Here is a 14,020-nt window from a genome sequence, read left to right as displayed (position 1 = left end):
TCCAACTGATACCTAATGAAGAATAGTCTCCCAAGCATGGGAGGCCATCATTGTAAGACTAGAAAAGGAGTTGAGGAAATTGTACAGGTCACTTCACATCTCTGGGTCTCATTTTTTTTTTCATCTGCAAAAAGAGGAAGTCAGACTAAATGGTCTTTTAAAAAGTACCTGTCAGCTCTGTCTATGATCCTGAAAAGTGTTTATCCAGATTTTGTTTAAAGACCTCCAATGAAACCACCTAGCCTATTCTACTTTTTCTTTCTACAATTTCATTCCACTACTTTTATTTTTGCCCTTGAGGCCAAGCAGAAGAAAACCATTTCCTTTCTACAGGACATCTCTTCAAATACTTGGAGACAACTTTCATGACTCCAGTAAGTCTCATCTTTTCCAGGTTCTTTGAATCAATCCTCATATGACAGGGTCTAAAGGCCTCTAACCATCCTGACCAAACTACTCTAGACGTACTTGAGCTTAATAATATCCTTTCTAAAATGCAGTGTCTATAAATGTGGTCCCACGTTAGGGACATTACATTTGTCAACACAGCCTAAGATTGTGTTAGATTTTAGGCTCCCATTCCATACCATTGACTTATATTGAGTCTATAGTCCACTGAAGGCATAAGATTTTTTTCAAAGGAATGAATGAGTATAACATCATTGAAAGAATACAGATGTTTGTTTTTGTCTCCCCTGTCTTCTTAATATAGCCCACTGTAGTCTATTCAATAAAGTCCTTGTTTTAATGGGTTGAATTGCATTTTTTAAATTTAGCAATACAAAACATGAAGGAAAAAGTCAAACATTTCTGTAGTATCAATTTAATAAGGGGTAATAATAGCTAAAATGAACCCTAACAAATGTTTTGTGTCTTTCAAAATATATAACAGCAAATATTCCATAATGACACCCTTCTGAATGATAAAAGCATGATAACATGAACATACACAAATTATTTAAAAATCATCATTGTGGACATTTTTAAAGATACTATCATATTCATTTAATTGAATTAGAATTGTTGATGTTTGTTATGTTATTGAAGGGTTGTTATGAAAGACACCATAAAAAGAGCAGCCAGGTGTTGCAGTGGATAGAGCACTTGGCCTGGATTTCAAATCTGGCCTCAGACTTACTAGCTATGTGATCCTGGGCAAGTCACTTAATTTTTTTTTGCCTCAGTTTCCTCATCTTTATAATCAGTTGGAGAAAGAAATTGCAAACCACTCCAATATCTTTGCCAAGAAAACCCCAAATGGGTTCACAAAGAGTCAGACATAATTGAACAATATAACTGAACAACATAAAAAGAGATTGAACAGACATATTCCTTGCCTCTTATCACTTATAATCATAAGCAGTACGAAAGAGTAGAACTAAAGAAAGTGACAAAATAATTTAACCTCTTTGTGATTCAGTTTTCCTATCTTTAAAATTTGAGTCTCTAAACTATTTAAGATTTTTATTTCTTCCACAACCTCTCACATTTTACATTTCTTTCTTCAAAAGATAATCTCCGCAGTGGGTTGTTGAATAGTCAACTTAATTTTCCAGGAATTGATCAAATTAATAGTAGTCTACACATGCATCTCCTAGCTGACAACATTCTAGCTAAAAATATTGCAAAATGTTTTGTGCTTCTGCATACAAGAAGGTTTATGTCACCAAAAAATTATTTTAAAAAAGCATTTAAATAAAGATGCCTTTGTTTAGGAATTCATTTCAGTGTTTTTTGGAGGGGGATGTTCATCCCTCTCCCCCCCTCAAAAAAAATCAATATAGATATGCTATATTATCATAGCAAAAATCACATGTACTGAAACACTAGTTAAAATATCATGTTACTGGTCATGGGGTTCATGAACCAAAGTTAAATCCCTAAGTCAGGCATTTATTTGATGGTCCTTTGATCCTTGACAATTTACTTCAATTCCCTGAGCCTCAGTTTCATCCTTTATAAAATGAGAATAACAAAAACAACAATAATAACTGACAGATTTCTCTTTAAGACTCACAAAACACTTTACATATATGATTGCATTTGAGCTTCACAAAAGCCCTCCTGGGAGGCAAATAGGTCACATATAATGATGCTTGCCTCATTTACCTCACACAGCTGTGAGGAAAACACTATAAATGCTAAATAAGTGATTTGCTATTATTTATGGATGTTCAGAAAATATATTGATAAAAATGTGATGCTATTAAGTTTTATTTTGTGAAAAATTTAATCTTACAATAAATATGAGATATTTAAGCCTCTTCATCAGAGCTTAAATTGGAGTCTAGAGATTTAGTTTTTCCCTAGTAACGTCTTATGGTGGATGTAGGAAAAATGGAAGGAGAGATGTGTCTTCCTTCTCAGGTAGGGTGTGGAGGGTTGGAGAGATTTCTATTGTAATTTTTCACCATCAAAGCCCTGCTGTTAGATGAATAGAGCCCACAAAACCCACCAGTAGTCAATTTGTTGATGGGGACAGTTTAAGGAGTGATTAGATGGGCTTTGACTTTTCCTTTTTAATTTTGGCTTCAGGCAATTTTTTTCCTTTAGTTTTATAGCTATTATCAACATCTTGGCCACAGAAGTGGGGTGAGCTAGGAAATGAAATTAGATTCTCATTATTACTCCATAGGAAGTCAATTTCCTACCTGCACCCCCAGCCTCCCATGGTTGATCTTTTTCTCTGACAAAATAAATAAGACTGAACAAATGAATAGCTCATCTTCCTCCTCCTCCTCCCATTTAGTGAAAGCCTTGGGTTTACTATTTTGAAATGGCTTAGTGTTTTCTGAAGATATTTTCCTTCCAAAGCTCTTTTTGTTCTCATTGCACTTCTGGCCAAAAGAAACACTCTCAGTCCTAACAAGCTGCTCTCCTACTGTCCAGAAAACCCTGAATGTACCTTTCCCTTTTAAGTTGCTGTAATTGTTGCAAATATTGATAAAATGCCACTCATTTGAGGCAAAGTCCTATCCTCTGATATTTGTGAAATATATAGAGTAGGACATATGTCAGTAGGTGAAAACCCATTTAATTTATTTTAAGGACATTAGCTTGGATCTGAGTGAAGATAGATCCAAGTCCCTTGGACTACAGACTAATAAGACAAGAGTAGCAACACCAAGGGCAGGATCCTCAGTGGCTCACTGTGTGGTCTTAGGCAAGCCATTTAACATCTTGTATCAGTTGTTCTATGCCAAATGGAAAGAAGAACATCGAGTAATTAACCAGGAATGTTATAGAAATAATTAACTGATGATCATGTAGCATTTGCAATGTAAATCCACTAGCAAAACACCATTAGAAACGTCATCTGTTTTCTTTCACTCCAGTGTATTGTTAATTAGGTAGGCCTCAAGTCAGAAAAAGGTGATCCATACCAAGGCTAAGGCAAATAGTCTCAAGCACTTCATTATTTCTCTCAGTGAAATTTGGTACTTGGAAAATTTCACAACCTATACCTCCATTGGATTAAGATATTTAAAAAATATATCTATTCAGTTATACATAGTGCATCCACTTCAACCACTAAGGATCAGTAAGCATGCTAACTCTTCCTGACAGCCAAATGTTTCAGTATGAGAAAAGAAGCAACTAGTTCCGCAAGGGCGCAAATAAGTGCTTATTTTGTAAACTAACTTATCAGCTCCCTTTTATATATTATACTCCTTTATTAGAATGTAATTTCCTTGAGATAGGGGTGGGATTTTTTGCTTGTATTTCTAGCCCCTTGCTTAGCACAGTGTAAATAATCATTTAATAAATTTCTCTCTCTCTCTCCTCTCTCTCTCTCTCTCTCTCTCTCTCTCTTTCTGTTCTCCTAGACTCCTAGATATGAGGTGTGTCTCAACCCCATGAGCTACAGTTACAGGAGGCAATGATTTCATATCTATGTTACATTGAGAGCAACAAATAGAAAGAAATTAACGGGACTCTGAGCTTCTAATTATAATGATGTTCAAATGCCAGTGCAGAAACTGTCTCTTAGGTGAATCCTCCTTGGTTTCAGCAGGAAAGGAAGCTGGGATGTCATGTTTGCATCATAATCAATAAGAATTTCTTGATCACCTTAATTAACAATATGATTCAGGATGTGTTTTCCCAAACCTCTGCAACTCAAAAAACAAAAGCAAAAACAACAAAAAAACCAAACAAACAAAAAAGAAGAAGGAAGAAGAAGAAGAAGAAGAAGTAATTATGAATGACATAGAGGAACTAAATTAGAATCCACAAGATAAGAAAGTACAAGCACTATTCAAGGTGAAAAAAAAATAATATTGTCTAATATCAAGGAACTTAAATATTTAATATCCTTAACTCTATCCCTCTATATATGCAGGGGCATAGGCAGAACAAGAACAATCTCAGGTTTGTACTATAGGGTTGGCTATACAAGTCCCTCTTTACCTAGCTCCTACACCCCCAGCCATTCAGCCTGAACTCTCCCTCAGCCCCCCAAACACTAATTCTACCAAATCATGCAAAGGAAAGGGAGAATAACTTGAGGAGGAAAGAAGAAAATGTGCCTCTTTTTAGCTGGTATTTGTACAATATTTTTTAAGGTTTACAGAACACTTTACATATAGTACCTTCACAAATACTGTGGGAATTAGGTACTTTTGTTGCCCACATTTTAAAGATGAGGAAACTGAGGCTTTGAGAGGTTAGGTGATTTGCTTAGGGTCAGACAGCTGGTAAGTACCTGGATCAGGATTGAACTGAGACCTTCTTAACACCAGGTTTTGAACCTCTGTTCTGTGGGCTACATAGATTAAAAGAGCTTCCATAATCAAGAGAAAGAGGAAACCCATTCAGGCTCAGTCCTTTCTTCTAGAGTTTGGCAATGACCTGGACAAAGACCTTTCATTACAAATGCAAGAAAGCTGAGAACAACCAGCAATGAAGAATCTGTTGCAGTGGAAGGGGAGGAGCAAAAGAGTGAGGAGAAAAATCAGAGATAAACAATTAAAAAAGAGAGAGAGAGAGAGAGAGAGAGAGAGAGAGAGAGAGAGAGAGAGAAAATACATAGATAATGAGATGACATAGAAATAGATGATATATGATTCGAAAGATAGATGATTGATAGAAAAATAATACATAGTTTATAGATGATAGGTACCCTAGATAGATAGTTGATAGATAGATGATAGTAATTAGCCAGCTAGACAACATTTACTAAGTACTAATTATGTACTAAGCTCTGTGCTAAGTCCTAGGGAGATTAAGAGATAATACTTGCTTTCAGGAGCTTACATTTTAATGGGGGAAAACATCCCATAAATCTGAGCTGGAAAGTCAAGACAATATGGAGATGGTTGGGAAACGTCAGAGGCCTGGTTCAGTAAAAGACAGGTAATAGTATCAGAGCCCAAGATTGGTGCTAGGGATAGAAACCAAAGTTCCTGCTGATAGGAGGTGATGATAATGATCAAAATGGACCAAAGACTAAAAGGCCAAGGGAGAAAAAAAAATCTGAGTAATTATATAGTTCACAAGCAGACTAACCAATATAAAGGCAGAAGGAAGAAAGGGGGAGGGGGAGGATTAGAGAATGCAGAATAAAATGAGCAAGTGTTATATTTTGGCAGAGGTCATGCAATAGATAGAATCCTGCACCTGGAGTCAAGAAGACCTGAATTCAAATCCATCCTCAAACATTTACTAGATGTGTGACCATGAGCAAGTCACAACCTCTATTTCCTTATGTTTCCATATTTGTAAAATGGGGACCATAATAGTAGCTCCTCCCAGGATTGTTATGAGGATCAAATGAGATAATAATTGCAAAGCAGTTTGCATAGTACCTGATACACTGTAAGCACTATATAAATGTTAGCTATTATTATTAATTATTATTATATATAAACCAAAACTGCCCAGTGAAAAGGAGAATTATGCTGACTCCTCAGATCATGGAACAATGGCTAGAAACTCCAGAATGTCTCAAAAAAATAAACCCTAAAACGATTCAATTATGATATTAAGAATACGATTAGGTTGGTAATCAGAACAATTCAGAACTTTAAAAAATAGCAAAATAACAGAATTTAAAAGACATGCTGTATATTTTTTTTTCCAAACCAGGAGAGGCTCTGAAAAAGAAAATGCTAAATTTGGAGCACAAAAAATACTGAAGTGAAGGAAACTTTGGTGAAATAGAACCAAAAGGCAACCATATTAAAAGACTACTTGGATGTTGTATAAACTGAAGCATCTGACCTTGAAAACAGGATGCCCAGAAATAACTTAGAGTTCATGAGTCTCTCAAAAGAACATAATAAAATTAAGGGGAAAAACCTGAAAAATGTAATAAAGTAAATAAAATAAGGAAACTCTTCAAAACTTTTGAATACAGGAAACAAAGTATTTTTTGGCCATGGATCACCAGGAGGAAAACACGGATACAATTACACTCACTTGCAACTCTAAGGTACATGGTGATAAAATTTCTTAATTTTAATAACAAAACAACAACAACAATAACAACAACAACAAGTTTTGGAAGCTGCCAAAGGACTTTCACTTTTGAAGGAACACCAACTTGATAAATCAAGATTTCTCTATAGTCATGATAAATCAGAGGAAGAAATTTAGTAGAACATTCTAAAAAACAAAGGAGCAAAAAATGGTATGCCAAAATAACATATTCTGCGAATTTGAGTCATCACCAATGAAAAAAGATGGATTTTAAATAAGAATCATGTCTGGAAAAATAACAGAAGTGAATAGAATAGAACTTCCAAGTACACTCATCATAGATATGTACAAATTATAAATACAATTACCATGCAAAGAGTAAATAATGAAATAAATTCTCTCAAACTTATAGGCTATTGTTTAAACACTAGAACATAACCCAGGGGTAGAAGAAAGAACAAAGAAGGGTGTCAAGGAAACTTAAAGAATCAGGAGAAGGGGAAGAGGAATAGCTGAAAAAAATACCCCACAGTCTCATGACCTCTTATAAGTAAATCAACATATTTTATGGGAGGAATAACACAGTGGAAATTTTTAGGAAGGGAGAGAGGGGAGGTAACAGGCAGAGAGAGGAGAGGTGCAGAAGTTCCCTAAGTCTACAAATGAATATTTAAAGGATAATGATTTATTTGTCCTGGATATCCTGCAGACATCTTAAACTCAACATGCCCCCAGTTGAATTCATTAACTTTCCCCCTAAGCTCTCCCCTCTTGCTAACTTTTGTGTTACTATCAAAGGCACCACCATCTTCCCAGTCACCCAGATTCATAACCTAGGTGTCATCCATAACTCCTTACACTCTTTTACCACCTCTCCTCCCGATATGCAATCTGTTACCAAGTCCTGTTTATACTATTCTCATTAGAACTCCTCATATGCCTCCTCTCCTCTGACAATTCCACCATCCTGCTACAGGCCCTAATCAAGTCGTGTCCAGACTATTGAAATAGTCTTCTGTGGGCTCCCTGCTTCCAGTCTCTCCTCATTCCAGTCCAACCTCCACTTGCCCTCAAATTGTTGTCATTGTTGTTCAGTCATTCAGTCATGTCTGACTCTACATGACCCCATAGAGGTTATCCATGCTGTTTTCTTGGCATAGATACATGAGTAGTTTGCCATTTCCTTCTTCAGTGTGTCCCCAATTTACAGATGAGGAACTGGACAAATTGGGGATAAGTGATAAGCTGCCAAATAGACCTTCCTAAAGTACATGTTTTACTATGAAACTCTCTATTCCAAAATCCCTTTGCCTGCAGGATCAAATATAAAATCCTCTATTGGACATTCAAAACCCTTTCCAGTCTTCCTACACCTAACTCACCCCCACATCTTTTTTTTTTCTTTTTGATACAATGAGCTTGGCCTGTCTCCTTTGCTGTTCATCACATAGCATCTCCATCATCTTTTAACCAAGGACATTTTTACTGCCTATCTCTCATGCCTGGAATTCTCTCCCTTCTCATCTCTGTTTCCTGACTTTCCTTGATTGCTTCAAGTCCCAGCTAAAGCCCTCTCTTTTATAAGAAGCTTTCTTAATCTCTCTTAATATTAGGACCTCCCCCCTGTTGATTATCTCAATTGATTCTTGTCTTTCACTCTCAAAGAGGACCAAAATGACATCACTATTTTGGAGTCAAGTGTCTATGTGTCTGACTGTGGCTGATCAGACCAATACAAGCTTAGAAGCCTCTGCCACAGTTTGGGCACAAATAGTCCACATGAAGATTTGGAGTAGAGATGTCTAAATTTGGGCATCTCACATTTCTTTTGAGCTACTGCAATTATGCTTTACTCATAGAAAACAGTGCCTTCTTTGATGTTTGTATGTCATGCTGGGTGCCCTTTGCCAGTGTCTCCCATGACATGCAATTGATTCTGAAGTTCTTTAGAGAAACTTTGAGAGTCCTTGTATTTCTTCTTCTGACCTCCATGTGAGTGCTTGCCTGGTGTGTGTTCTCTGTAAAATAGTCTTTTAGGCAACACATGTTTGGTATTCAAACTAATTTGTCTTGTATATGCCATAAAAACCTTCTCAGCTGGAAAGCTGATTCAAAGTACTCCTTAATTACTTCACACATTGGAAGTGTGAAGTGAGACCTTACCTTACTCTCCAAATTAAAGAGAAGACCTAAGCCAAAGATTTCTTCACCCCTTTTCAAGCTGCAACACTGATTCCTCCCCATAGGGATTTCTCTACCATGATCAAGGCGCTAGGTACCTTTCTCCCACTGTTTTCAGTCTCCTTTTATGTGTCTTCTTCACCCAATAGAATGTAAGCTCATTGAGAGCAGGGATTGTCTATTTTTCTGCTTTTATTTGTATTGTAAGAGCTTAACACAGTGCCTGGCACTAGTAAGCTCTTAATAAATGCTTATTAACTGATGACTATATATCTTATAGTTTGTATTTTTTATATTTTCTCTTCCATATTAGACTATAAGCTTCTTGAAAGGAGTGATTGTTTTTGTTGATGTTTGTTGTTCTCTGTATCCCTACTGCTTAGCACTCTGCCTGGCACATAGTAGATGCTTATTAAATGCTTGCTGAATTGACTTTAAAGAAGACTGTAGGTAAAGTGAAAAATGGGACAAAATAAGGAAGGAAGGAAGGAATTGCGATTAGGACTGGGGAAGAATACACGCTTTTTCCAGAAGGGGAAAGGAAAAGTTACTACCAAAAATCATCCTTGTAGAGAGGAATTTTTATGCCTTTGATAAAAAAAAAAGTATTTTATAATGAGATTACTCTGTGGGAAACTTATACATTAGGAAAATACCTTCTCTGAGGATGGGTTGTACCCTACCAGGACTGCACTTCACCCCACCCCTTGTGAATACCTGAGGGCAACCAGAACCTAGAATATTAAAGGGGACAAAGAACTAGAGATCAAATAACCTGGCTTTAGCATAATCATTGTTATTTCAGATGAAAATGACCTGGTATTGTTATTTCAGGACACCAAGTGAATTTTATCACCTAACATTGTTTCCATGTGGCATTGCTCCCTTTGTCAATTGATATTTTTAAGAGTGAATGACAGCCAAAAAATAAGGAGGATAGGAAAGGGCAAATTTTATAAATCCAATAATATTAAAACAGGATATAAGAAAGTTCAAATCTGCCACTTCAGAAGCTTTAAACTTGTTAAAGAGAGTATAAAGAAAGAATGTACAAGTAAAGATATATAAAATCATGAACTAGATAATAGAATACCAAGTATATCAGAAAGAAAGAGAAATGTTGAGGGCAAAACAAAGGAAAGATTATTGAAAAAGAGTGATTCAAAAATATGTTGTATAAAATGGGATGTGTAAGTAGAAGCAGGGAAGGTATTAAACCATATAACTAATTTAATTGGGAAAATATTTGGTCAAAAGGAAAAGGAGGAGGGGAGAGAGAGAGAGAGAGAGAGAGAGAGAGAGAGAGAGAGAGAGAGAGAGAGAGAGAGAGAGAGAGAGAGAGAGAGAGAGAGAGAGGTAATTTTAAGGAATTTGAAATGGATGAAGTAAACAGAAGTAAAGTTGAGAGCATGTGACAATGGACTGTTTTCAATGTAAAAGCTAATTGCAAAGATGAAGTACTGACTTAAAATAGGAAAAAAAATCAATACAAAAAATAAACATTAAAACAAAAGCTTAACAACAACTTTATTTGTTAATGGATTAAACAATGCAATAAAATGAAAGAGAAAGAAAAAAATAAACTAGGGACACAAAACCCCACAAATTTACCACATAGAAGCATAATTAAAAACAAAGACACCTACAGAATGAAAATGAAAGTATTAAACAAAATTTACTATGTATCAAGTGACGTCAAAAAAGTTGGAGTAGTAATCATGGCATCAGACAAAACAAGACAAAAATTCACAATATTGAATTATCAGAATTAAAAATGTAGTGAAGGCAGCTCATCACCAACTTGCAAGAGCCAATAACTACATTTTCAGGTATTTTGTGAGTCAGTTGTTAAACACAGGACACAGTTCAATCAGCCATTGAACCATTAGCATTTGTTTTAAAAGAACTAGTGTTAAATACAGAAGAATCTATTTTCAGTAAATTACTGACTACATGAAGTGATTGTGCCTTTAATAATGAATATTTGAAAGTGAATGTAATCAAATTTTATTCCAATGGTACCTATACAAGACAAAGAAAAAAGTCTGGAGTAGCTATGAAGTTGTTAGAAAATATTCCTAAAATCATCATTTGGCACTTTAAATCATGGATTGCAATTATCGCTTGATTATTCAACATCTGAAATAAAACAACTTAATTTTTAAAAAACATTTCTGCATAAGTGTTATTCTACTTATCACCAGTCTAATAATAATAATAATAAAATCAAACCAGACCAAAAGCTGTAGCTAGAGAGTTTGATTTTGAAATCAGTAAAATTGGTTTAGTACTGACATTAAGTTGAGCAGTATGTGCTTTACAAGTTGCTACTGTTGTGTGCCATGGATATTCTGAGTATATATACATTGTTCTCTATCTTCTTATTCTGATTTGGCAAGGAGATTAGTTACAATTAATTTCTTGTAAGACCTTGCTTTAATCATTTTCATTCTTGAAGAATTTCCATTACTTTCAACTGCATTGAAGTCAAGATCAACTAACATTCAGAAAGCACAAAAATTAATCAAATATGCCTTAGGAGTTTGAAAATTTTAAAGATTGGTACTGGAGACTATGAGTCTCACAATGAAGATTTGATTAAGTCAGATAAGTTTGAATACATTCAATATAATAAGCAATAATAAATTTAATGAACTTCCTAGAAGTGTATTCCTAGGAATGTGTTACTAGAAAATATAATTCAACACATGAACTTAGGTCATTAATTGGACAGACAGCAATGAAAGCATTTTAATTATTTTGATTTATTAAAAACATCTACTTGACCTTACAAAGAATAAATTTTACTGTGGATAGCTGGTTAAAAATGCATTACTTAAGTAAAATTTTAAAGCGTAAAAATTATTTGAATGATTTGGGGGATTTTTAAAATAATAGTGTGGCAATCAAATAATTTTCCAGTTCCTGCAACTAAACAAAAAGCTAATAGCACTATTGTGGTCAGTAGTACTAATGTTTAAAGAGGTTTTAGTTTAATGAATATAATTTCTATGAGGATAAGAAATAATGTAATGGTAGATCATATATCAGATTTCATGACCCTAAATTTATTGAGAAAAAAAAAGATAGCAGATTGGAAGGCACTCAGTTTGTCAAATCATGGCTGAAATGCAGTTGACTACAGATATCAAAGTTCAGCAAAAATTTATAAAAGCATTCTGTAAGAATCATTGAGTTACAATAAAGAGTATTGCAAATTTTGTCATTATTATTTGTAAATTCTGTGCTACATATTTATATCACTAAAATTTATAATTGTATGCACAGTGCATGCACACACACAAACACATACATATTTTCACCTTTAAGAATTGATTATTAAACATTTATCAACATGCTATTGAAATAATATACAAATATATGCTATACAGTCCAATAATTTTAAATAAATGTAGAATTGCTGACAAAAATATAAAATATCCACTTTAAGATGTAAAATAGCATTCTTAAACAATTGGATCTCATAAAATTAAATTAAATTCCTGTAAAGGAATTTCCAAAGTGAAGAAGGGGAGAAACACTAGTAAAGACAGATTTACAGGTTAAATATATCAAGCATTTAATGAACAACTTATGCTTATGCTATATAAATTATTCTTTAAAATTAAGAAAGAAAAAAATCTGAGAATATTTCTTTGGACAGATAGTTTTAATATCTAAACTACAGAAGGATAAAGCAAAGTATGATACCACTATACAAAAAAAAATCAGTGCAAACATTTAAAATAATACCCTAGCAAAAACACTATAGGAATACATGCAAAAATTTTTCACAGTGACTAAGTTGATTATATTAGGGATTCAAGGATAGTTCATCAGAAGAAAAACAATATAAATATCTTATTAAAATAGAAACAGCCTATGTAAAAAACTCATGCTTGTGGAGGGGGAGTAAAGATGATGGAGAACAGGCAGGAATTCACCTGAACTCTCCCAACAGTCCCCCCTAAACAACTTTAAAATAATGGCTCACATCAAATTCTGGAATGGCAGAGTCAACAAAAGGTCAGGGTGAAACAACTTTCCAGCCCAACACAACTTAGGAGGTCAACAGAAAAGGTCTTTCACATTGGTGTAATGGTCAAGGCCTGGAGTACAGCATAGGCCATGGAGCAGCAATGTCAGCAGCTGGCCTTGGAGGCAGTTGTAGCAGCAGCAATAGTAGCTACAGGGGCTCTCAGCTCATGGAGGGTGAGAGATTATAGTCAGAAAGAGACTGTAGGGTCAATTACAGCCAGAAAAACAAACAAACAAACAAACAAACATTCAAACATTGTAGAGCCACAGCCAGGGTCATACAAGATTTAGCAGCTTCTACTTTAAAGGATTGGAAGGCTTGGAATATTATATTCTGGAAGGCAAAGCAGCTAGGATTACAACCAAGAATAACCTATTCAGAGAAACTGAGTATAATCCTTCAAGGGAAAAATGCATATTTAATGAAATAGATGACTTTAAGTATTCCTGATAAAAAGACCAGAGCTGAATAGAAAATCTGACTTTTCAATACAAAACTAAAGAGAAGCATAAAAAGGTAAACATGAAAGAAAAATCATAAGGGATTCAATAAGGTTAAACTGTTTATGCTCCTTAAGGGGAATATGATACTTGTAATTCCAAGAATTTTATCATTATTAGGATGATTACAAGGAATATACACAGAGGGCACTTGTGTGAATTGACTATGGTAAGATTAAAAAAAAAAAAGAAATGTAAGGGTAAGAAAGACAGATGCACTGAGAGAATGGAGAAGGGAGAAGAAGAGTGAGGAAAATTATTCCATATAATAAAATTATCTCATACTTCCTTTGCAGAAAGAAGAGTTTTACACTGGAGGAGAAAATGGGAGGTGGCAGGTAGTGCTTGAACCTTAATCTCATCAGCATTAGTTCAAAGATGAAATAATATACATACTTAGTTGGGTATAGAAATCAATGTTACCCTACAGAGAAACAGGAGTAAAAGAAGATAAGAGAAGGGGTTTGCTGATGAAAGAGAAGGGATATTAAACAGGCTTTTGAGGAGGAACAGGATAAAAATAGAGAGAGAAGGATAAATGGGAAAAATAAGATGGAGAGAAATTCACAGTTAGTAATTATAACTGTAAATATGAATGGGTTTAACTCGCCCATAAAGTGGAATGGATAGCAGCATGGATTAAAAGCCAGAATCCAACAATATTTTGTTTATAAGAAACAGAGAGAATCACACAGAGAAAAAATAAGAGACTGGAACAGAATCGATTATTCTTTAGCTGAGGTAAAAACAAGCAGGGGTAGAAATCATAATCTCAGACAAAGCAAAAGCAAAAAATAGACCTCATAGAAATGCACAAGCAGGAAAACTACATATTGCTAAAATGAATCACAGACAATGATGCAATATCAGTACTAACAAA

Source organism: Phascolarctos cinereus, unplaced genomic scaffold, assembly GCF_003287225.1.
Source record: "Phascolarctos cinereus isolate Bilbo 61053 unplaced genomic scaffold, phaCin_HiC Scaffold_4;HRSCAF=312, whole genome shotgun sequence".
In the NCBI taxonomy this organism is placed as follows: Eukaryota; Metazoa; Chordata; class Mammalia; order Diprotodontia; family Phascolarctidae; genus Phascolarctos; species Phascolarctos cinereus.
Note: the sequence above shows the minus strand (reverse complement) of the source record.